Source organism: Drosophila virilis, chromosome 3 (assembly GCF_030788295.1).
Source record: "Drosophila virilis strain 15010-1051.87 chromosome 3, Dvir_AGI_RSII-ME, whole genome shotgun sequence".
Taxonomy (NCBI): domain Eukaryota; kingdom Metazoa; phylum Arthropoda; class Insecta; order Diptera; family Drosophilidae; genus Drosophila; species Drosophila virilis.
This window is the reverse complement of record NC_091545.1, coordinates 16145892-16169533: the sequence shown is the minus strand read 5'-3', so window position 1 is coordinate 16169533 and position 23642 is coordinate 16145892. Positions and strand designations below refer to the sequence as shown.

The following is a 23642-nucleotide window of genomic DNA, read 5'->3' as shown; positions in this document are numbered from 1 at the left end:
ATACGAATCTTGGGACAAGATTTGGACATGAATTTCGACCAAAAAATCGGTGTTCACATTTTAATGCCAGATTAATCTAGAAGGAGAACCATGAAGAAAAAGCCCAACCTCGTAAAAATTGGATGAGATTTGGCCGAGTTATGGGGGTTGTAAAGTTTGACCCAGGTCTATATATGAATCTTGGGACAAGATTTGGACATGAATTTCGACCAAAAAATCGGTGTTCAGATTTAAATGCCAGATTAATCTAGAAGGAAAACCATGAAGAAAAAGCCCAACCTCGTATAAATCGAATGAGATTTGGCCGAGATATGGGGGTTGTAAAGCTTGACCCATGTCTATATACGAATCTTGGGACAAGATTTTGACATGAATTTCGACCAAAAAATCGGTGTTCAGATTTTAATGCCAGATTAATCTAGAAGGAAAACCATGAAGAAAAAGCCCAACCTCATAAAAATCGGATGAAATTTGGCCGAGTTATGGGGGATGTAAAGTTTGACCCAGGTCTATATACGAATCTTGGGACAAGATTTTGACATGAATTTCGACCAAAAAATCGGTGTTCAGATTTAAATGCCAGATTAATCTAGAAGGAAAACCATGAAGAAAAAGCCCAACCTCGTATAAATCGAATGAGATTTGGCCGAGTTATGGGGGATGTAAAGTTTGACCCATGTCTATATATGAATCTTGGACAAGATTTTGACATGAATTTCGACCAAAAAATCGGTGTTCAGATTTAAATGCCAGATTAATCTAGAAGGAAAACCATGAAGAAAAAGCCCAACCTCGTATAAATCGAATGAGATTTGGCCAAGTTATGGGGGATGTAAAGCTTGACCCATGTCTATATATGAATCTTGGGACAAGATTTGGACATGAATTTCGACCAAAAAATATGTTCTTAGATGTGAATGCCAGATTAATGTATAGGGAAAACCATGAAGAAAAAGCCCAACTTCGTAAAAATCGGATGAGATTTGGCCGAGTTATGGGGATTGTAAAGTTTGACCCATGTCTATATATGAATCTTGGACAAGATTTTGACATGAATTTCGACCAAAAAATCGGTGTTCAGATTTTAATGCCAGATTAATCTAGAAGGAGAACCATGAAGAAAAAGCCCAACTTCGTTAAAATTGGATGAGATTTGGCCGAGTTATGGGGGTTGTAAAGTTTGACCCATGTCTATATATGAATCTTGGACAAGATTTTGACATGAATTTCGACCAAAATATAAGTACTTAGATGCGAATGCCAGATTATTGTAGAGGGAAAACCATGAAGAAAAAGCCGAACTTCGTTAAAATCGGATGAGATTTGGCCGAGTTATGGGGATTGTAAAGTTTGACCCAGGTCTATATACGAATCTTGGGACAAGATTTTGACATGAATTTCGACCAAAAAATCGGTGTTCAGATTTAAATGCCAGATTAATCTAGAAGGAAAACCATGAAGAAAAAGCCCAACCTCGTATAAATCGAATGAGATTTGGCCGAGTTATGGGGGATGTAAAGTTTGACCCATGTCTATATATGAATCTTGGACAAGATTTTGACATGAATTTCGACCAAAAAATCGGTGTTCAGATTTAAATGCCAGATTAATCTAGAAGGAAAACCATGAAGAAAAAGCCCAACCTCGTATAAATCGAATGAGATTTGGCCAAGTTATGGGGGATGTAAAGCTTGACCCATGTCTATATATGAATCTTGGGACAAGATTTGGACATGAATTTCGACCAAAAAATATGTTCTTAGATGTGAATGCCAGATTAATGTAGAGGGAAAACCATGAAGAAAAAGCCCAACTTCGTAAAAATCGGATGAGATTTGGCCGAGTTATGGGGATTGTAAAGTTTGACCCATGTCTATATATGAATCTTGGACAAGATTTTGACATGAATTTCGACCAAAAAATAAGTACTTAGATGTGAATGCCAGATTATTGTAGAGGGAAAACCATGAAGAAAAAGCCCAACTTCGTAAAAATCGGATGAGATTTTGCCGAGTTATGGGGATTGTAAAGTTTGACCCAGGTCTATATATGAATCTTGGGACAAGATTTGGACATGAATTTCGACCAAAAAATCGGTGTTCAGATTTTAATGCCACATTAATCTAGAAGGAAAACCATGAAGAAAAAGCCCAACCTCGTATAAATCGAATGAGATTTGGCCGAGTTATGGGGGATGTAAAGCTTGACCCATGTCTATATATGAATCTTCGGACAAGATTTGGACATGAATTTCGACCAAAAAATATGTTCTTAGATGTGAATGCCAGATTATTGTAGAGGGAAAACCATGAAGAAAAAGCCCAACTTCGTAAAAATCGGATGAGATTTGGCCGAGTTATGGGGATTGTAAAGTTTGACCCAGGTCTATATACGAATCTTGGGACAAGATTTGGACATAAATTTCGACCAAAAAATCGGTTTTCAGATTTTAATGCCAGATTAATCTAGAAGGAAAACCATGAAGAAAAAGCCCAACCTCGTATAAATCGAATGAGATTTGGCCGAGTTATGGGGGATGTAAAGCTCTACCCATGTCTATATATGAATCTTGGGACAAGATTTGGACATGAATTTCGACCAAAAAATATGTTCTTAGATGTGAATGCCAGATTATTGTAGAGGGAAAACCATGAAGAAAAAGCCCAACTTCGTAAAAATCGGATGAGATTTGGCCGAGTTATGGGGATTGTAAAGTTTGACCCAGGTCTATATACGAATCTTGGGACAAGATTTGGACATGAATTTCGACCAAAAAATCGGTGTTTAGATTTTAATGCCAGATTAATCTAGAAGGAAAACCATGAAGAAAAAGCCCAGCCTCGTATAAATCGAATGAGATTTGGCCGAGTTATGGGGGATGTAAAGCTTGACCCATGTCTATATATGAATCTTGGGACAAGATTTGGACATGAATTTCGACCAAAAAATATGTTCTTAGATGTGAATGCCAGATTATTGTAGAGGGAAAACCATGAAGAAAAAGCCCAACTTCGTAAAAATCGGATGAGATTTGGCCGAGTTATGGGGATTGTAAAGTTTGACCCAGGTCTATATACGAATCTTGGGACAAGATTTGGACATGAATTTCGACCAAAAAATCGGTGTTCAGATTTTAATGCCAGATTAATCTAGAAGGAAAACCATGAAGAAAAAGCCCAACCTCGTAAAAATCGGATGAGATTTGGCCGAGTTATGGGGGTTGTAACGTTTGACCCATGTCCATATATGAATCTTGGGGCAAGATTTTGACATGAATTTCGACCAAAAAATATGTACTTAGATGTGAATGCCAGATTCTTGTAGAGGGAAAACCATCAACAAAAAGCCTGCCCTCGTAAAAATCGGATGAGATTTGGCCGAGTTATGTAAAGTTTGACCCATGTCTATGACATGAATTTCGACTAAAAAATATGTATCTAAATTTGGATGCCCGGTTGTTCTAGAAGTAAAAATTTGAAAACTATTTAGCTATCAATAAAATAAAATTGTACATAATTTAAAAATACTTTATACGAAGAGTTCTTGAGAGTGTACTGAAAGTTCTTTGATTACCTTTTCACGGCCGAAAGTCATTATCAGAGTTGGGTATCCTTAACGAACCCTTGTAGGGTACGACCATAGCTCCAATCCAAACAATAAGAAATACAACTACAACCAACAACCACTCGAGGCTCCATCAATACAAGGCAGTATAATTAGGCTATTAGTTGGCGTCGTTGCCTAAACAAAAGCCGGCTCATTATAACACTTTTCGCTGACCGATGCTGGCACACCCCGAAAAGGGCAAGTGTGGCACTCCCCGACGAAATCCGCCCCATTCGACAACAACAACTTGAACTTTTGCTGTTATTCTTGCTTATGGTTTTTTTTTTTCGCCTTCAGTCTTTCAACTTCAAAAACAATACAACAACATTTGCATCATGTTTTGGTTTTCTCAAGCGCTCCTGAAACACCTGCTCCCCAACCTCGCCCCTTGTAACTCCCCTGTGCTTCTTTTGTCTGTGTTTTCAGCGGCCGGCGGGCATTTAATTCCCTTTTTACCCAAAGTTTCCTTTTGCTTGTCAACGGAAGGCGCTCCAAAAAGGGAAACCGTCTGCTTGAACCCACGAACGGGACGTCGTCTATGTCCGGAATCCCTGACTACATCAAACAGGACCGACGTTGACGATGGCGTGGACATGTTGTCAGCCATTCAAGCAACCAATTTTGCGCTGCCCGCGGCTCTCTCTTTCGCTCTCTCTCCCTCTCTCTCCCTCTCTCTCTCGCTTACTCTTATTCTTTGTCAAGCTCCCTCTATCGCTATTCTGGTCTCCTTTTTTTGCTACATCCATTGTCCAGTTGCGAGACTAGCATCGTCTGCAATTACGTTTAGTATATATTAAGTTTAAAATTAAAGTGCATGCTTCCTTTTAGGTACTTCAAGTATCAAATAAGGACCATACGCTTGAGCAAAAACGCAACAGGAAAACCGTTTTTGTTTCGGGAATTTTATATAGCAGACATTTCCAAGCAGTTAGACCCCAAGTTTTCGAAGATTTACAACTAAATCTTATTGTATTGAAAGCTATACTTAGTTCTTGAAGGTTTGATTTATAGATGCAGCTTTCTAATTCCTAGTTCACAGTCTTTTTCTGTTACACTGTCTTTGCTTTTGGTTTGGTATTGCTTTTGTTTTGTGCAAAGCTTATAACATTTTTGCACTACATACAACTTTATTTGCCGTACAGTGAAGCAACAACAACGACGAAGGCAACAAAAACACGGTTTGATTAACTTTCGTGCTCGCCGCGGCAGCTTTTGCTCATTTCCTGGCTCATCCACAGGCTTCCCCTCTACCCCTGTCGTGAGCATCCACAAATATCCCTCGAGTTATGATGCTTAATTATATCTGACTCAACCGTTAGTCCCCACATCGACCATATACCGACTGCCATCGCCTCCATCTCCAATGCTGCCTTATGGCGCACGTGCTTTTTAAGTTTCCAGACGCGCGCGTTCTGATTTATGTTGCCCGGGATCTGCCCCCTTCCCTCGCCAACCAACGTCGCTGGCAAACAAACATAAGTATTTCCGGTTCGTGGGTGCGTTTAATGAGCTCTGTCCTGCGTACAGTTTTATTTCTTTTAAGAATTTTTAATGTATTCAACTGAAAACTAGCCCGCGGCATGGTTTTGGATTTGGTCAGCATTTGGTCAGGACACGCGTTTCCATAGTTGCCCCGACCCGAGGCCACGACAATCGCACTCAAAAAGACATGAGTACTAAGCAAAAAAAAAAAAAAAGCCCATCGGCACGGGCTTTGAGAGCATTAAAAGTTGTTTATAGAAAGAAAGATACAGTTTCAAATAGTAGCAGGCATAGGGTCTTACTTAAGTTCAATTTGTATCCCCGTTTGTTTGTCTCTTAGTCTTTTCTTAGCTCAAAACATAAATCTTGCATGTACATGGCTTTGATTGTAGCTGACGTCGTTGCCCCTGGGCAGCCATCTACTTATTCAAAGAGGATCTCATAAATTTCGAATCTATTTATGCTTCTTTTTTATTTGATTACAATAACCTTGGGTCAAAATGCGAAAGGTCGCTTGTAAGACGACAAGATTTTAGTTGCAAATTTATTTCGGAATTTAATAAACAATAATAGTTAGAAACTTTGAATTATATATGCCTTTATATATATATTTAAAATAGTTAACTAATATATGATTTATCTGTATTTTCAGGTAAGCTAAGCAAATAAAATACGCAATTAATTAAAGGTAACTTTAAAACAAACAAATATTTTATATCCATTTAAAACTTCAATATCGCATATCAAAGAGCATTTTTACGCCTCTTACAGTAGTGTGTGACTCGTAGCAGTCAGCCTCGATGTGTCAAAGCAAGCAGCATTGAACGTAGCATTCAGCTGTTGTATGTCTTGCATTTGATCATTTGCTTGGATATTTTCTTTCTCACACTTTTTTTCTATACTTTTTTTTACGCTGCTTCATCAAAATGAAACAAACTTTTTAACAGAAAAAAAAACACACACACACACGCACACACAACAAGGAAACTTAAAACCAACAATCCTGCTTATTGCCCCCACTCACAGGGCTCCACAATTTCGCCCACTTTCCTGGAAACTCATAAAAACAACAAGCGCACATTGGTCCTATGCAGCCTCCCTTTTCCCAAAAACTTTTCGGTATACCCTCTCGTTTTAGGCCTCTGCATAATTTTAACAATTAAAACACACAAATGTGCAATTTCAACAATTACTTCAGCTTCCGAATCGCATAAGGAGCATACTTTACAGCGCCCACGACCGCGCTCACTAGCTAAAGAGTGCCACCCCCTCCTCAGACCACAATAAACTTATATAGGATTATAAAATAATCCTTTTTGCATTTAAATGAGGCAGCCAAGTAAGACCGCGGAGACAGGAGGAGTGGGGCACATGAATTTTATACAACAGCCACACACAAATCTACATATTGTTGGCAAACTTGAAAGGGGAACAATTTGAATTTGAAATATTTAAATGTGTATTAACCAAAAATGCAAGAAAAATGTATACACATAATTTTCCACTCAAAAGTTAGAAGAGGCGCATTGCATTGTTTTCATTTTAATTAAATAAAATACAAACAACAACAGGCAGATTCGCCGAGCTATTTTTCCGGTTACAAGCGCCGGACGCAGTGCATCCGTTGCAGTGTGTAACTCGACGAAAAATAGGAAAAACAAAATATGAAAAGGTCGCCAAAGAAATGACAGACAACAACAACAACAACAACAACAACAATGGGCGAGGAGTAGCTCAAGCTCGACTCCATTGAACGTGAACTGACATTAGGGATTGAAAGCGCAGTATTTTTTCCGGTTCTGCTAAATGGTAACCGCCTCCAGAGCACCCTTTAAATATGGTGTAAAGGGGTATTTTAATTAATATATTAGCTGTCTATAGCTCTATAGTATTTGTATCTTGGTAGATCAAAACCTTGGCTAGAGTGTCTGCCATCTAAAAGAACTCTACCAATTGCATAGCTTTGGTGAATCAACTTGGTATAGATCATACTCTTACCTCGAATTTTCAGGACTAGCCGGATCAGTCCGACTCCATTGAACCTAAACTGACATCAGGAATTAAGAGCGATAAAGTGATTAAAGTGATAAGCTTCCATTTAAACTATATATTCAATTAGCTGTTTTTGTAAATATTTAGTATTTATATTTTAAAAGCTCACAGCATGGAACTAAGTATCTTTCATCTATGCGAACTATGTCAACTGCATAGCTATGCCTAAGAAATTCGGTATAAAAAGTGCTCTTAGCTGCAAATAGAAGAATTTTCAGGATTAGGCAAATCAGCCCGCTATATCACTACGTTATATATAAATAAATATATAAAAAGCTTTTGCTAATAACCTTAACATTATTTATTATTAGGGTATCAAATGTGCGGCAATCGGACAGTATTTGTTCTTTCTTTTTTTGCTGTATTTATTTATTTACTTATTTTGTATTTGCCCCAGACTTTACTTGCAACCGGCAACTGGCAACAATTTCATTTGCCATTCATTCGGTACGCCGTTTCAACATTCCGCATGCAACTGCAACGTGAAGTTGCAGCTAAAAACATTTGCCGGATTCATTAGTGATTTTTTCCTTGCTTTGTATTTTGTTGTTTTTGTTGCTTTTGTTACTGCTTTGGGATTGCTGCAGGATATGTCGGACAGACATTGTTATTGTTGCTGCTATTTGTTTTATTATTTATTTGTATTTGTCCTTTTTTTCTGTTTTGCTGTTGTTTTTCCTTTAGCTGCAACGCGCGTATTTGTTTGCTCATTACACACGTCATCATGTCAACCGCCAGTGGCCATGTCCTTCTTTTGTCCCCCCCTCTGCTCTGTCTCTCTCTCCCTCTCTCTCTCTCTCTCTCTCTCTCTCGCTCTCACTTACTCTATTGTGCACCCTGTCTCTGTCGGACATCTGTTCTAGTTAGTTAGGGGGCACTCTGACGGCCGAACAATTGCCAGCGATGGAACAATTGCTTTAGATTGAAGAGTAACCAATCGTGGGCAGGAAAAGGGGGTCAAGAGGAGCGAAGTGGAACGACGGTAGCATATGCAACAAAGGATTCCCGGGTATGTTTGGCTTCTGTTGTTGTTATTTACGTTGAATAACTGAAGAATCGCATAAAGGAGTTTTCCAGCTTAAATTTGATTAAATGGCTAATTAACAAAGCAAAAATAAATTATTTAGAATTTCAATAAATGTATCCAACATTAATGTATCAAACATTAAATGAGCATCAATTGAATTCATGAAAATCACATAGAAAGGCGATACATGAGAGATATAAAAAGCAAGAGATACAAATAGAATGGAATAGAAAAAAAGATAGATAAAAATTGTTACAATATACATATTCAAATATTTAAGCTACGTCTTACCATTAAGCTCAAACCTTATTCGATTTATGTAAGTTTTGACTCTATTAGCTTTGTATACTATTCTTTTTCTTTTTCCATTTCTGAGATTTCTTCAAGCAGCATTCATTACCTACAGCAAAAAGAACAAATAAGAAGAAGAAATACACTTTTATTTTTGGCCTGGCGAGTAGAACGTGAGCCAAGATTCTCTTTTTACAGAATTTCTCAAGCAACATTTGATAAGCCTTTTGCCGGAGTTGCTCGCGTAATACATGCGAACCTAAACTCGTTAAGAGTCGCACACACACACACACACACACACACACACACACACAGTCAGTGGCTCAGATGTGTGCAGGAAGAGGAAGACATGGAAACGGAAATCCAGCTTTTTAGCAAATTCGTACACTTCATTATAGAGGGAGCCAAGTGCAGAAAAGGAAACAAAACGCGGATGGCTGGCAGAAATGAAAAGCTTTCAAATGAAACGAACGAAAATCGCATTGGAATTCAACGAGAGGCTCAAAACATGGAAGTAGCGATGAGAAAGAGAGAGAGGGAGAGAGAGAGAGGCCAAAGGACTCTAAGAAGCGCACTAGAAGTCTTGTGCAGCTCATGGAAAATGTAAATAAAATTCCATAGCAAAACATTTTGCAATTACAGGGCACGGGCCTCTTAAAACCCCCCGACTCTCAGCTCGGTCCGAGTCCAAATTTAGCTGCTACTTCGTCTCGACTCCATTGGTCATTAAATATTTAGCGAGAGGTGTGCTGAGCCTTCGCTGGGCGAGGGGGACACGCAACGCAACGTCTCTGTTTGCCTCGGCGAGAGCGAAAGTTTCCCAGTTGGCTTGTGGGTGGGTGGTGTAGTCTTTGGGTGCTGTATACCCTGTATTATCATAAGAATGTTTGAGAGCGGGTATTTTCAAATTGTCTTAAGGTATGGAACGCACGCAGCTTTAGGTACTTATGAGCAATTTATAGCAATCTATGTTTCATCTACATCATCAAAGGGGGAGAAAAAGTGAGGAATCCAACGCTGAAATTTACGAGGGGGTTCCCCTCAATAATAATTCCTATACATGATCACTAATGGGTATCTTCTAGTGAATCAGTTTATTTAAAAATATGACTTCTTTGCTTTTGTTGTTCTTCTTTTTTTTTCTGCGTCTTGATTCGTGAAAATGTCGCGACGCTTTTGGCTCAGTTTTGTTTTAACGGCGTCTGGTCGCCTTTTTGGGCAAATCGTCGCTGCAAATTACTGAAATTAAAGCTAACGAAGCGCGAACATTGCCAACAGTTCGCTCGACAACCTCCGACAACTCTGCAGACATATCGCACACATTTTCACCATCCTCCAACCCAAGCTCCAGCCATCAATTCGCACTCTCTTGGTATTTCTTCTGGGTTTCTGGCAGAGGCAGGTGCCAAGGCTGTGTGGGCGGCGGGGCAGGCTTGCGAGCTTACGAATGGTCTGCCTTAAGGTTTCAGTTTTCCTTAATTTTCACGGCTATTTCCCTGGCTTTTGGCAAGTTTTTCACTTGCGCCATTTCCACTCGCAGCTCGCCGACGAAGAGTTAAATTCCCATTTTGCGGCAATTGAATTGGCTCGCTAAAAGGATAAGTACGTTCGCAGGCTAAGTACGTTTGGATCAAGTTAAAAACTATTTTTGTTTAAGCAAATTTGTATTTGTTTTTTTGGTCTAGCACAAGCACACCTTAAATTGAGCAGTCTAGGAAATATGTAGCCTTATCCGCCCACCATATTAGCACATAATTTTGTAAATAGTTTTTGCAATTTAACTTAATTTTTTTATAGATTTTTTATAAGCTTGACATTCAATTTGTTCGCATTTTCTTTTCGTAAGTAGCAAATTCAATATAAATTAATTTAAAAAAATATAAAAATAGTTAAACGATGGGGCCTACAACAAAGAGGTATTAAAGCAAAGCTTTAAAGTACTCACTTGCTCTCTTCCTCTCTCTCTCTCTCTCTCTCTCTTGCGGGATGTGCACGAGATGCAAAATGCGCCAAAAACAAAAAGCTTTGCGCCAAAAAATGGAACATGACGCATTTTAACGCATTTGTTGAGCACACAAACAAGAAAACACTTTAATAAATGGCAATTGACACGAACTAAACACGTTTAATACAATTATAATAATATATTTAACTTAAATTTGTATGCAAACCGATTCAATACACACGCGACCGATCAAAGATGACGCGGACGCACTAAATCGAAACACTAACAAGAATACAACACAAACGGGCTATTGACACGAACTTATCGCGTTTAACACAATAACACAACACAATAACAATAATATAATTAACTTAATTTTGTGACGAAATAGAATACTTATACACATGCGCACAAGAAACGACCGATCTAAGAGGACGACGCGCACAAACTAAATTGCAATTTTACAATAACAATTGCTGCGCTCGCACCATCTGCGCTTTGAATACACAACCATGTAACGGGATCAAAAGCGTTCCGACCAATGGCGTAAGCGCAATACATATCAATTACACTCCAAAAAGTTCGTGCTCTCGCTTTTTGGTGCAGTTGCTGGCAGCCGAAAAAGCATCAATGAATAATTTAGCTTCCACGATCCACAACATCCACATGGTCCACTCATACGGCAAATACACTGTGTGATTGCAGTTATTGCTCATATAGAAGGATCAAAGTGAAGCACGCTAATACTCAATATTCAAATACCCTCTGTTAGGGTATAAAAATGAAAGCAGCTGCTCCATTGGAAACATATTGAATACTGAGTCCCCATACCATAAACAATAAAGTCAGCATCTGCTTTGCATGGACAGTTGCCAAACTAAAGCGTTGGGGATTAACGCGAGAGCCCAGAAAGGAGAGTAAAACAAAAACAATAAGCAGCCTGCGACAGCAAACGATATACACATACACACACACTTAATAACATAACAGTCAGCCACACACTCAATTGCCCAACTACTGCGGATCGCATTGGACCCGATACCTGAGAGCAGAAGTTGTTGCTATTGCTACCTGTTCAAACACCTGCGTACAGCTGCGAGGGCGCGTGGCAGCGCCAGCAGCAGCAGCGGCCGCTTGTCTCATTAATAAACGAGTCGATAGGCAAGCGGAGAGGGAGGGTGCACACACGCACAGGTGTCAGACGCCGCCGCTTTGTTTTGCCGCCAGCATTTGTAACATAAGACGCTGCTGTTGCTGCTGCTGCCTCTGCTCGGTGGTTTGTCGTCGTTTGTTTTGCTACGCTTATTCGCCTGCTGTTGCTGCTCGTTGACGCCGGCAGCGACGCGACGCTCTCTCCGGCTGTGGCAGCCCTCTCTATTGCTCTCTTTTATTTATGTAGACTTTTCCGCCTGTAGAGTATCTACTTTTATCTACGTGCGCACGTTTGTTTTGGCCGCCGGCCAGCTTTTTTTTTTTAAACATTTTTTATTCATTCTCTTATCTTCGCCTCGCTCTTGTCTCTTTGTCCTTTGGGGCAATCGGAGCGTTCCGTTTCGCTTCCATTTGCTGCCTTTTGTCAAGCGCCAAAAATAAATCCCATGCATATAAGATTCGCATAGCCGGCGCGGCCGCACACTCTTCCCCTCTGGTTCCCCTCTCCCAACATTTTCAATTAGCTGCCTGCCAGACTCTAAAATCTATGAATAATTTTCTCAGTTTTCCAGCCATTTTGGCTAATTAATGTTTGTTTTGTCTGTGACCCAAATATATCGCCCCGATTTTAATGTACCAAATCTTGGAATCATTTAGTGTACATGTCTTTGGTTTTGGTTGAACTTGAAATTCGTCGTTCGTAAATTCAGTCCAATAGAAGATTCCATCTGTAAATTATCTAAGGTCCGGGAGCGGGGCCTATTTACAAGTCAATTTGTGTGTTTTCATTGAGAAAATTCAGTTGTGTAAATGTTTGTGTGTTTGGGCTATTTAAATGCCAAAAGGAAAACATATTTAAGCTTATATCCGGTGTTACCTAGCGTTGCGCGGCCAGGTGTTTCTTACTTCTTAGATAAAAATGTTGCAACCAAGAGATTTCCGCCATACCGCAATTTTTCACACAAGTGCGTAGATTCAATGAAAAGGGATGAATTACATTTACAACTTAATGATATACAAGACAAAATAAATGCTTTATTTTGAAGAATTCCATATTTAAAGAGCACAATTCTAATGATTATGTCAAACTCAAACACAACGTTATATAGCATCAGGAGAAAGTACAGAATGAATCCGAAAATTCCAGATGAAATGTAATTGAAAGTCAAGGCCCAGCACATGAGCATTATAACCGTATATTCCGATTCGACAATAGAATGATCTTTGGAGGTATGAACTAACCAACTTTAAACTTCTTAAATAAGAATTTATTAATCCTTAAGATAAAATATTAAAGAATACATGGATACCAGGGAATCAAACCGAAACCGGAACCGATTTAAAACTTCCTATAAGAACGGCTAACCATACCTAAATAACTTGTTTTATATTTATATTATATTATATTGGAGATCCTTTCTGGCAACTATATCCATAAAATTGCCTGAACATAAGATTTTGTATATATATGAGAATCATCATTTGGTCAAGATATCTTCATTAAAAAGTTGTTCGAAAAGATACCCTTCGACCGATATATAATATATATAATATAGGGGTCCAATGTTGATAAGATTATGAATATATGAAGGGAGCATAAGAAATGTATGACGAATTTGATCAAGATGTATAGATAAAAAAAGAAGTTTTCCATACAATTACCTACCTCCGATCGTTTCTATGGCAGCTTTAGAGTATAGTAGTCAGATCTGGTAATAGAAAAAATATATCTTTTAAAAATCTTGAATTATATATTGATATGTTGAAATATTTATATTATTAATATTCTAACTTGGAGGCAGGGATAGTAAGAAGATAAAACATCTATTTATAAGAGATTTTTATTGAGCATTCATTCTAATGGGTTTTTGTATGTAAAACTCGAGTGATTAATGTGGCAGTTGTCTATTAAAAAAACTATTTAGAGGACGGTTTGGCTATGTTTATATTTATTGCCAACAATTGAATCTGGGCCGTAAAAGCAAACATATTTCAATAACAAAACCAGAAGATCAAGTAATCAAATTATGCGCAGATGGAAACCGCGCAAACAAAAATAAAATGAAATAATAACAAGAAAAGCAAATTGAAAATTCGGCCAGAAGGAAATGCCGCACACAGATGCCAAAGTCAAATTTATGTTAGTAACAAGAACAACAATATGGAAAAAATGGCAAGAAAAAAAAAGTCTACAAAAGACGGGAAGCATGCGGCCCGGCATGGCCCGGCTCTCTGTGGCTGTCGGTCGATTGGGCCGAAAACACTTGACCAACACGCGAGACGCCAGCGGCGACGCTGACGCTGACGTAGACGCAGACGTTAACATTCACGTTAACGTTAACGTTGACGTCAGCTGTAAGACAAGGCGACGCAGCCGGCAACATTTCGCGCGTTAGCCACTTAGGGGTGGCTTTTCGCTGCCTCTGCTGCAGCTGCTGTTGCTGCCGCTGTTGCTGTTGCTGCCGCTGCCAACGTCGCTGCTTTGGCTCTTTGGCTCGTTGGCTGCCTTTTCAGCCATCAAGTGGATTTCAGTTTCATTTTGAACGTCGTGCGTCGAGTACGTGAACGGCTATCCTCAAAGCGCGCGCGCGTCTCATTTGCTCGCCTTACGAACCGACCAAAAACCAACTCGAATCGAATTCAATTGCATCTGATGTTGCTGTCATTTGGGCCTGGCCAACAGCAACAATACAACAATTGGCAGTAATCAGCGCGCGTGTGAACCAAAAATAACAAATAAATGCAAAACAACAAGAATATATACAAATTTCAATTTGAGATATGCACAGAGATATACTCGAAAGTCATGTGAAAGTAAGCAAAAGAAATTGAAAACGAAAAAGATTTCAATTTGCGAGAAAAGTCGCAATTTCTTTTTTGTTTCATTAATCATTAGATATATCACTTAACATATAAATAATAAAAAAAGTTAAGTAAAATTTACTATGATAAAAAAATAATTGAATTTTAAAAGAAATATTAGATAAAAGTTGTAAAAAGATAATTGGGTAAATAAAAAAGAATTAAATTAAAAATAATAAATAAATTAAATAAAATTATGAAAAATGAATAAAAAACAATTAATAATAATAATTCGATTAATGAAAAAGAAGGAAATCAAATGAATAATAATAATAAAATAAGTAAATATTATAATAAAAATAATAATAAATAAAATAATTGTAAAATAATATTTTATTTAATACAATATAATTCAAATGAGGAATAATTGTATATAAAATTATACATAACATTTAATATTATATATAATTTTGTGAACAAATCAAGCAATAAACTAAAGCCTAGCCCACATATTGTCCTTGAAACGCGGAACTCAGGAGAACAAGTAAAAAATAAATATGTTCAAATGTATTCAAGGAGTTAAATATGTTTCGTAGATGACCTTATGAATTTCGTTTGCCTTGTAATAACGCACATTAAAATATAAGTTTAAAGAAAATTTCAACATAAATTTATGTCACAGCCAAAAGTAAATCGAATGCTTTTTTTTCGTATATGAGCAAATGTTGAAAATATTTTGTGCGCAAACGAAAATAAAATGTTTATATATGTGTTTTATATGTTTATACATATGTGTGCACATATAAACACATATTGTTGCATATATTTGTTGCATATATATAAATCGCCGGCTAAGCAAATCGGCAAAATTATATCATAGCCGCGACCGATTTTAAAAATAGCGCGCTACGATTTTTAGTTGTTGTCGTTCTTTCTTTATTTTCATTTATTTTTTTTTTTTTTTTGGCGTATAATTCATGCAAAAAATGTGTCATGCCGGGCAAAATATATATCGCAAAAGTAAAATCGACCAGTTGTATATAGCACAGATCTAACGCAGAACAAATTTCGTTGGATTCTGCTCATTGGACATTGGAAAATAAAAAATAAATGAATATAAAACTAAACTGAACTGAACTGAACTGAAATGTTGAGCAGAGCATGTTGCATGTGTTGTCATTAATGATGAGCATATGTGAAATACATATATGAGCGATATTTTTAAATAAATCAAGGTATATAAGTACACTGCCTACATATGACATTTATTGCCCAAAGAGCAGAAACTGGAAAAACAACAATATGAATAAGACGAACGACAAGTGTGAGAGTTGTTAGATTCAAACTTGTATCTAGCGATAAATTGAGAAAAAATAGAAATAGTTTTATTGCTATAGTTGACAATAATTTGTAGTATTAAATGTGATTCTTTCTATAAAGAAAAATATATAAAAAAGAGTTCTGTTGCGCAATTGTCAGATTTAATAATATTAAACATTGACTAGTTTCTTAAAAGTTCAAAGGTTGGCTACAAATGTGAAGAATTTCCGAATATGTGGCTGAATACCTAACAACTGTTTACAGGCCAAATGCTTGTCCATCTCTTAATACATGGAAAATGCATTTTGGTATTAAGCTACACTCGAACAAATGTCACTGCCACCTGTTTGCCTGTGCTGTACTCTGCCACTGCTCATTTAACCAGTTCAACTTGCATCAGGAATCAAAGCCAACAACTTTTTCATTTGTTTTTGTTTCTGTTGGACGAAACGAACATTTTTTGTGGCGTCGCATCCTCCAGCTCCAAGGCTGGACAGCCCTTAGCTAGTGAGCGGGTCCGATGTCTGTGTGTGTTTGTGTGTGTGCACATTTTAATTCACGGTTCGATGACCACAACGGAAATTCCTTTAATGACCACATGCGACGACGCGGACAATGTCGACGATGCGACAACTGCTGCCCGGAGCTGCTGGAGCAGAGCGAGAGCCAAGTGCACGTGTGCCGGCCGCTGGTAACCTGAACCCTGGCCGATTGGCCAGTTGGCCAGGCCTAAATGGTTGACCCTCGACTCGCCTCATAGACCACGTTTTGTGTCTCCCTCTTCCTGTGCGTGAGACGACTCATAAAGGGCAACGTTGCATTTCATTTATTCATTTCTTTCTGCTGGCTTGATGTCATTTTAACAGTTTTTGACCTAATATACCCTTGCAGAGGGTATCAATGTTTTGTCATAAAAGAGAGACGTCTCCCACTATTTACCATTAATATGCTCAGTCTACGAAGTTTCAATGAAAACTATCATCGTGAAACTTTGCACAGGTGCGTCTATCTGTTGCATGCAGAAATACGTTGGATTGTCAAAAAACGCTTTTGTTTTCTCAAGAATTTTAAACAAAATTTTGCAAGTATTTGTCTTGCAATTGTGTGCGCAAGAGTATTTAATCTTTGGTGTGTCGTAGTCAGGACTTGCTTATATTAAAATCAGATATAAAACTTTCTTTTTTTTTTCTCTGAATTTTAAGTATTTTTAAACGGGCTAGAACAACGAAATTAAAAAAAAAAAAAAAACAAAATTTGCCTGTAACATTATTTTGAAAATTTAAATTGCGAATTATATGCTCGGCTGCACATTTGGTCGCGGGCATACAAAGGAGGCAGGGCGATAGAGGTGGAGGGGGTGGGGGCGTAGGCGTGTAATGTGTGCTACGTGCAATGGCAACAAAATGGCTGAGCCATATTGCATATAGCATTCCATTCTCAGCTGAAGCAGAATCCAGGATTTGGGCTCAGTTTAGACTGAGAAAAATTCACTTTTAGCTGGCGAAAATAATTTGGGCTGATATGGAATATATAAGATGTAGACAACAAAAAAACGAAAAAATCAAAATATTGTTCATAAATTTAAAAAAAAACTGAAAATAAACATTATTATAAACAATCAGAAGTAAATAGAAATTGAATATCAATTAGATATTTAGGCATGTACATAAAGCTCAGTTTTCATGTAAATTTAGCCAATTAGCTCTGAAAATAATATTTACCTAAACAAACATAGTTTTGTTTAATGATGAATTAAACTACATGACTAAATAAAAACGAAATACTAAATAAACACACAAAAATAATTCATATTTAGCTAATGTGCTCGCAAAACCAACGCATATATTAATTGAAAAAAAAAAGTTTCAGAATATTATGATTGCAATTAATTATAATTAATAATTAATACACAATGATAAAAGAATAATATGAAAAAAAAAACTATTGAAAAAAAGAAGAGGCTTTTGTTTGTGTGCTGTTTGTAAATAAATACATAATTTATTGAAATACAACAAATAGACAAAACGCAATAATAAATAATGTAATTTATGCCGTATTAAAAATTGTTCAAATTATAAATCATATGCAAAATTATTTGCCATTCGCCATCAAAATGTTGTTTGCAATTTAATGGATTTATGCAAATGCCAAATGAGATTCAAAGCCCCAGCGAAAACCGAAACGTAAGTAAATTGCAATTAAATTGGAAAATTTCGTATACATAATGCCCCTATCGAATGGGGCCAATTGTAGAGCAAGTCAAGCAAATCGAATCATCAGTCAGACAACTTGAAAACTCAATGGCGGCTTTATAAACCACAGCCACAGGCTGCAGGACGACAGCGGTGGGCTCTGGTTGTATACACTGTCCGTATCATATGAAAAATGCTCGGGCACTTGGTTCATTTGTTACAATTACAAAACTGGCCAAAACTGCAGACTTGTCGGCAACTCAAGTTGAAGTTAAGTTGATATTTGATTGGGAATTGCTGGCAAGTAAATTTGCAGCATACCTGCCCGGACGAAGACCGGGGACCAAGACGAGTGGCCTGGTCCTGCTAGAGCAGGTCGTCTACGGTTTGCTTTTTGTATTTCATTTCGTTTGTGCAATCAATCAAGCGCATGAGTAAGGTCAAAGTGCGGGGGTCAAGTGCTTCGAATCAACCTGCTTCGAGTTAAGGCCTGACTGCACAGCATTTAGTTCACTTTCGCATACCCCTATCTAACTGCTCAACAGAGTTCTGTTTCTGCTTCGGTTTAGTTTTTTTTTCGTTCTTATTTTTTTGGGGGATTTTAACTGTCTGTGTCTGCCCTGGCACCTTCCAAAAAATGTAAGCGCAAACAAAAGCCAGGGTAAACACTTTGACGGTGCGTCGTCTTCACCTTTTGCAACTAAGAAACAAAAACATTCCACAAAATTGAACAGCACATTTCTTATGCAAAGGCTAAACAACAAACAAAACACTTGACGGTAAAAAAGAAAAATATAAGAAAAAGAAAACACTTTTCCCATGCTCCGATCCAATTCCTCACCCCGTCAAGAATTAACATTAAAAAGCGCGCGCATTTTGATTTCTCTGCGTGCTTTCGTGGGTTCTACAAAGCTCTCTCTCTCTCTCTCGCTCTTTCACTCACTCAACCGCCCAATAATGGCGACTCTTTTGTTTGCCCTTTTATTGCTGGGAATATTTTCTTTATCAAAGTGCTTTTCCGAGCTGGCGGCGGCGCAGGCTTCCTTTTCAGCATTCAGTTGCGGCTCAGCAACCACAACATAATGATTGGCAAATTATGGCAAAGAAGTTGTTTTTCGTATTGTTTCGCTAGGTAGACGAACTTTTGGGCCAACAGCTACACTGTGTTAGTTTGAATATCTTGTATATAATCCAAATTGTTTTCTTATAATGTTTATATATTGTTTGGAATTCTCTAGAGAGCTTTAAGCAAATAAAAGACCGCTCAAGTTGACAACGAGCGTTTATGCTTTTCCAGCCTGCTGAGTTTGAACCGGAGACTTGCCAGTCCGATGGCTCAGACGGCTTGGCCATGCAGGCTTATGACGTCACGTATGCACGTATGAATTTTCCAACATCCAAAGAAAGGAAGCTTAACTAAAAATTTCCTCATGTCAATTTAGGCTGCATCTTGATCAATCTTAGTCAACCGGTAGAGGCTATTTTGTGTGTAAAATAAATACTTTTTATCTGTGTCTAAATGAATCGACGAATTTCTAATAAATATTTTGTATGGTTAATGACATTTCTTATAAACGAACAGGTAAAAACTGAGGTAAATGAATGTATTCAATACGCTGAAATATTTAAATTAAATATAACTTTATTATGATCATAATCATTATTAGCCCAAAACCATGCAGGTCACTTAGAAAAGTTCAATTTGCCGATTTTCGTTCGTTCTATATTGATTTTAATTGATTTTATTAACCGCGATTACTTTTATTGGTCCGACTGACCAAAGCAAATAAACTTAATCGATTGTCCCTTTGTACAATGAAAATATTGTTTGATCAAAGATTAACAAGCAAATAAAAAAGCAATTAATGCGCTTGTCATAATCAAAGTGTTGCTGTGCGGGTGCCATGTATGTGTGTATGGCTAGTAGTGTGTGTCTGTGTGTGTGCGCGTGTGTGCCTTTGTGTGTGTATGTGTATGTTTGTCGTGTAACTAATTAAACAAAAACAAGGAAGTAGCGCTAGGCACAGCCGACATTTGTCCAGCGAACGCAATCGTCAAACCTAATAAATACATGAATAGTTCTCACACTCAAGCCCCATACGCTAGATGATGTGATCTGCGACTCTATAAAGGAAAGATGGTGAAATATGAGAAAGAGAAAGGGAGAGCGAGTGGGAGAGAGAGACAGACAGACAGATGGTGTAAGAGGCGTCGTTTCGCGAGGTAGCCGCATAAATATTTGCTCAGCGTATTACAGGGGTCGTTCATGTTTGGGCATTGTCCTTGTCATGTGTTTGCTTCTGCTTTGCATGTCATAAATTGCTGCATAAACAAAGGCGCAGCACCGCAACAGCCCACAAGCCCAACCCCAAGCCCAAGCCCCCCAAACACTAAGCCACACGAAGCCCAGTATAAAAAAATATGACTTCTACGCAGTCTAAATGATATTTTTCATATGAGCTTGGGACATGTGTCATAAATTTAGATGCTCGGCTTTATAATGATGATGTTTTGGCTCTGCCATTTGACGAAAGGGAAATAGTTTTTCCTTTTACTTGTAGTTTTTTTGTTATTGTTGTTTTGTTTTTTTTTTTTTTTTGTGTTTGTTTCTCAGCTTATTTGCCAACTGTCTGGAACTGGAGCTGTCGGAGTTTTCATTTTGTTTGCCAACTAAACAAAGAGGGTTCTGTATTGTAGCGTGTGTCGCTTATGCATCATATATTTGGCTGGTATTTTGTCCAAATAGACACACAGTTGTCAGCTACTGCACGCATTGTTTTAAGGCCTGTTTTTATTTTTTGACTAGCTGCCAACTGCTGGATATTGGCAACATATCATATATGGGGTATAATAAAACAATTCAAGTGGTTTGTTACAAGCAGAGAAGCCTAGTTAAACCACAAGAGCTTGATTTCGAGACCCTGAAAGAGTATCTAGTAGTCAAGTAGACTTGTCCTAAGTGTCCCTATTTAATGCTGTGCACCCTTTTTGTGTCGCGACATGTTGGCAAAGTGACTTAAAAAAAATTAACGTTAGCTGAAAATAATTGAAATTATTTTAGCGTGATATATTATATGTAATGAAACCCAAATATGGCGCTGCACTTTGTGCAGCACTGAGGCGGCAGTGTTGTAAAGCGTGCGCACACATAGGCAGGGTTGCCAAGTCGCCTGGTATGTGTGTGTGTGTGTGAGTGTGTGCTCGCCACCTGTTATCCAGAAAAATGGTATGAAATAAGGGATAAGAGCTGAGCGAGTCGCATAAGTAAAAACACGCAAATTGTTAACCACACACACGAAACATTTTTCATGCTTGGTTTATTTATTTGTTTTGGTTTTTATTTTCCTTTTGCATTTGGCTCACACACCTTTTTATGTTTTGCTGATGGTGTGCGTTGATATTTGGTGATGAATTTACGACAGGCATGCATTCAAATGTGCGAGTGTACACATGGAGGTATTACCTTTTTCTAATCTAAATTTATGTGCAGCTGACCAAAAGTCACACCACATTTTATTTTATTTCTTTTTATTTTATACTTCTCTATGCTGAGTATTAAAAGTTTGTTATATGGTTTGCAATAAAGGATATTTAATAAAACTATTAAAGTATGTAATGGTTATTGTAGCCCATGGAGAGATCTGTGCTAACTTGAAACTCATTAGGCTCTTTGGAAATTGATCTGAACCCTGTCCTACACTTGATGTACAATTGGATTTTAACTGCATTTACTCATAAAATACTATGCCGCACATCAAATGTCAGCAAGTGTATTAAATATTCGGCACAGTTCTTGTATACTTTTTTTCTTGCCACTCTCACACCTCTGGGGACTTATCCGGGATGCCTTTTTGTGCCCTCTCAGACTGTTTTTATTTTATTTCATTTTTTTTTTGTTTGTGGCACTTGTAGCACGCAAAGTTGTGTTAAGCACACGCTGGAGAATTGCGGACAATGAACGAAATGAGTTTTGCAAATTAATTAGTGAAATATACTTGGAAAGTTTTATCATTTTTGACCATGTGCCTAATTAGCTAAGGATCCAGTCGATTGCCAGCGCAATTGCCCAAAAAAACACCAAGTCAAGTGAAATTTAAGATCCTTGTGCGAAAGTTGAGCATCAAATCCAACTGGGAGAAATTACATTAAAATCCGAAATAATGAAATTGCCAGCGCAATAAAATGATTTTATGATTATGGCACCGTTGTGTGAGCGTGTGGCCAGGACCTACTACACACATGGGCCCTCCCTTTTCCCCGCTAGCGGTCGCTCCTCTCCTTTCTTCTGACAAACTTGCCGATAAATGTCGCCAGGACAAGGAAAATGCGTGTGGCATACTTTGCGGTGGGCTCTCTCGTGGCGGGTGGAGTGTGAAGGGCTGTCGGCAATGACATTCCCTCGCATGGTACGCGCTGTAAATTAATAATATCAACTTTGGCAGCAAATGTCAGAAAAGGGCAAGCAAATAGCCTGGCAAGCTTCCACTTTTCCCCTCGTATTCTGACATGTCTGCCTCACTCACATTGTGCGTGTGTGTGTGTGTGTGTGTCAACTTTTGATATCCTACACACTTCAACGTACGGCTGTCTGAGTGTGTGGGTGTGTTTGTCTGTGTGTGTGTGTGTGTGGGTGGGTGTGTGCGTGACTTGGTGACTGTTTTTGGTGTTTACAGGCTGCCGAATCAAACTTCAATGTATGTGACATCTGACTTTCGGGTGAGGCAAATGAAAGCCGCCTTTATGTATGCCACGTAAATGGCTCTAAGTGCGTTCAACATTCAAATTAAAGGCAAATCCTACAATAATAACAACCAAAAAATCTACAAACAGCAACAGCAGCAATATTTTCAATATGTTGCGAAATCTTTGTCTGTTGATAAGCAAAGCCTTTAATCATGATATGGGTAGTCTACGCATATCTAGAAAATAAGATATAATAATATGATCTATATATTATGATCACATTATAAACCATATTTAGATTCTGGAAGCGTATCTGCTAGTCGTATAATCTCTGCTGGAAAATATTTATTTGTTACTTTCATTCTTAAATTTCATCAGACAATTTCGTCATAATTGCATAATTCATAACTGTAGAAATTGAATTGCTTAGTTTACAATTTGTTTATTTTGATTTCAGTTTTCAGTTACACGCAATTTTCTTTTCTTTTCTTTTCAATTCTTTTCTATTGCCAGTTGATGGCAAACAAATGTTAACATGAAGCATTTCAATTTACACGAAAGCGTTCCCAAATGTCGGGGGTCGCTTAACCATGAGGCAATTGTTAAGTGTTTTCATTTGCTTTGCGGCAAATGATTTTCTCATTGCAGGCAACTAGGGGCGAGATTCTTGATGGGGGTTGCGTGTGCCAAAAATTGAAGGTACGAGCAAATTGGAAATTGTAATTAATTGAAAATCGTTTGGGGGTTGCAAGCTCACGAGTAGAATGTGTAATTAACTGCACTTCATTGAATTTATTGAGAATGGTTTGTTACATTTTTTCATTATGTCAGAGTTAAATGCAACAAGCACTAAAAAATGCTGCATGAGCTATGTTACTTCATCAAGTTAAATAGCAGCTAGAAAATGCTGTAAAAAACTTGTCTTTAAGCCAAACCATAATTTTGCTGCAAATATAAAAGCTTATCCAACACTTTTAGATATTTGAATCTTTAAAATAATTCTTTAAGCCACCGACTGGGTAGAGAATTTCAATTTATTTTTCACTGCTGCTGGACAGTGTATGGAGACGCCAATAAACATTTCGCAAAA

General features: G+C 37.8%; 1 protein-coding gene across 14 annotated transcripts in view; it reads left to right on the top strand.

Moving 5' to 3' along the window:
* The window catches only part of nrm (neuromusculin), a 220550-nt gene that overhangs the window by 120663 nt on the left and 76245 nt on the right, over positions 1-23642 (top strand). Inside the window, exon 1 of one of the 14 annotated variants that reach the window (XM_070208065.1) lies at positions 14091-14369. The exons of 11 other annotated variants lie outside the window; for them this stretch is intronic. The gene's annotated coding sequence lies outside the window, so the exon portion shown is untranslated. Of the gene's footprint in view, positions 1-14090; positions 14370-17702; positions 17861-23642 lie in introns of those variants that run through there. 2 more of the 14 variants (XM_032435114.2, XM_032435120.2) reach the window with 2 other exon arrangements.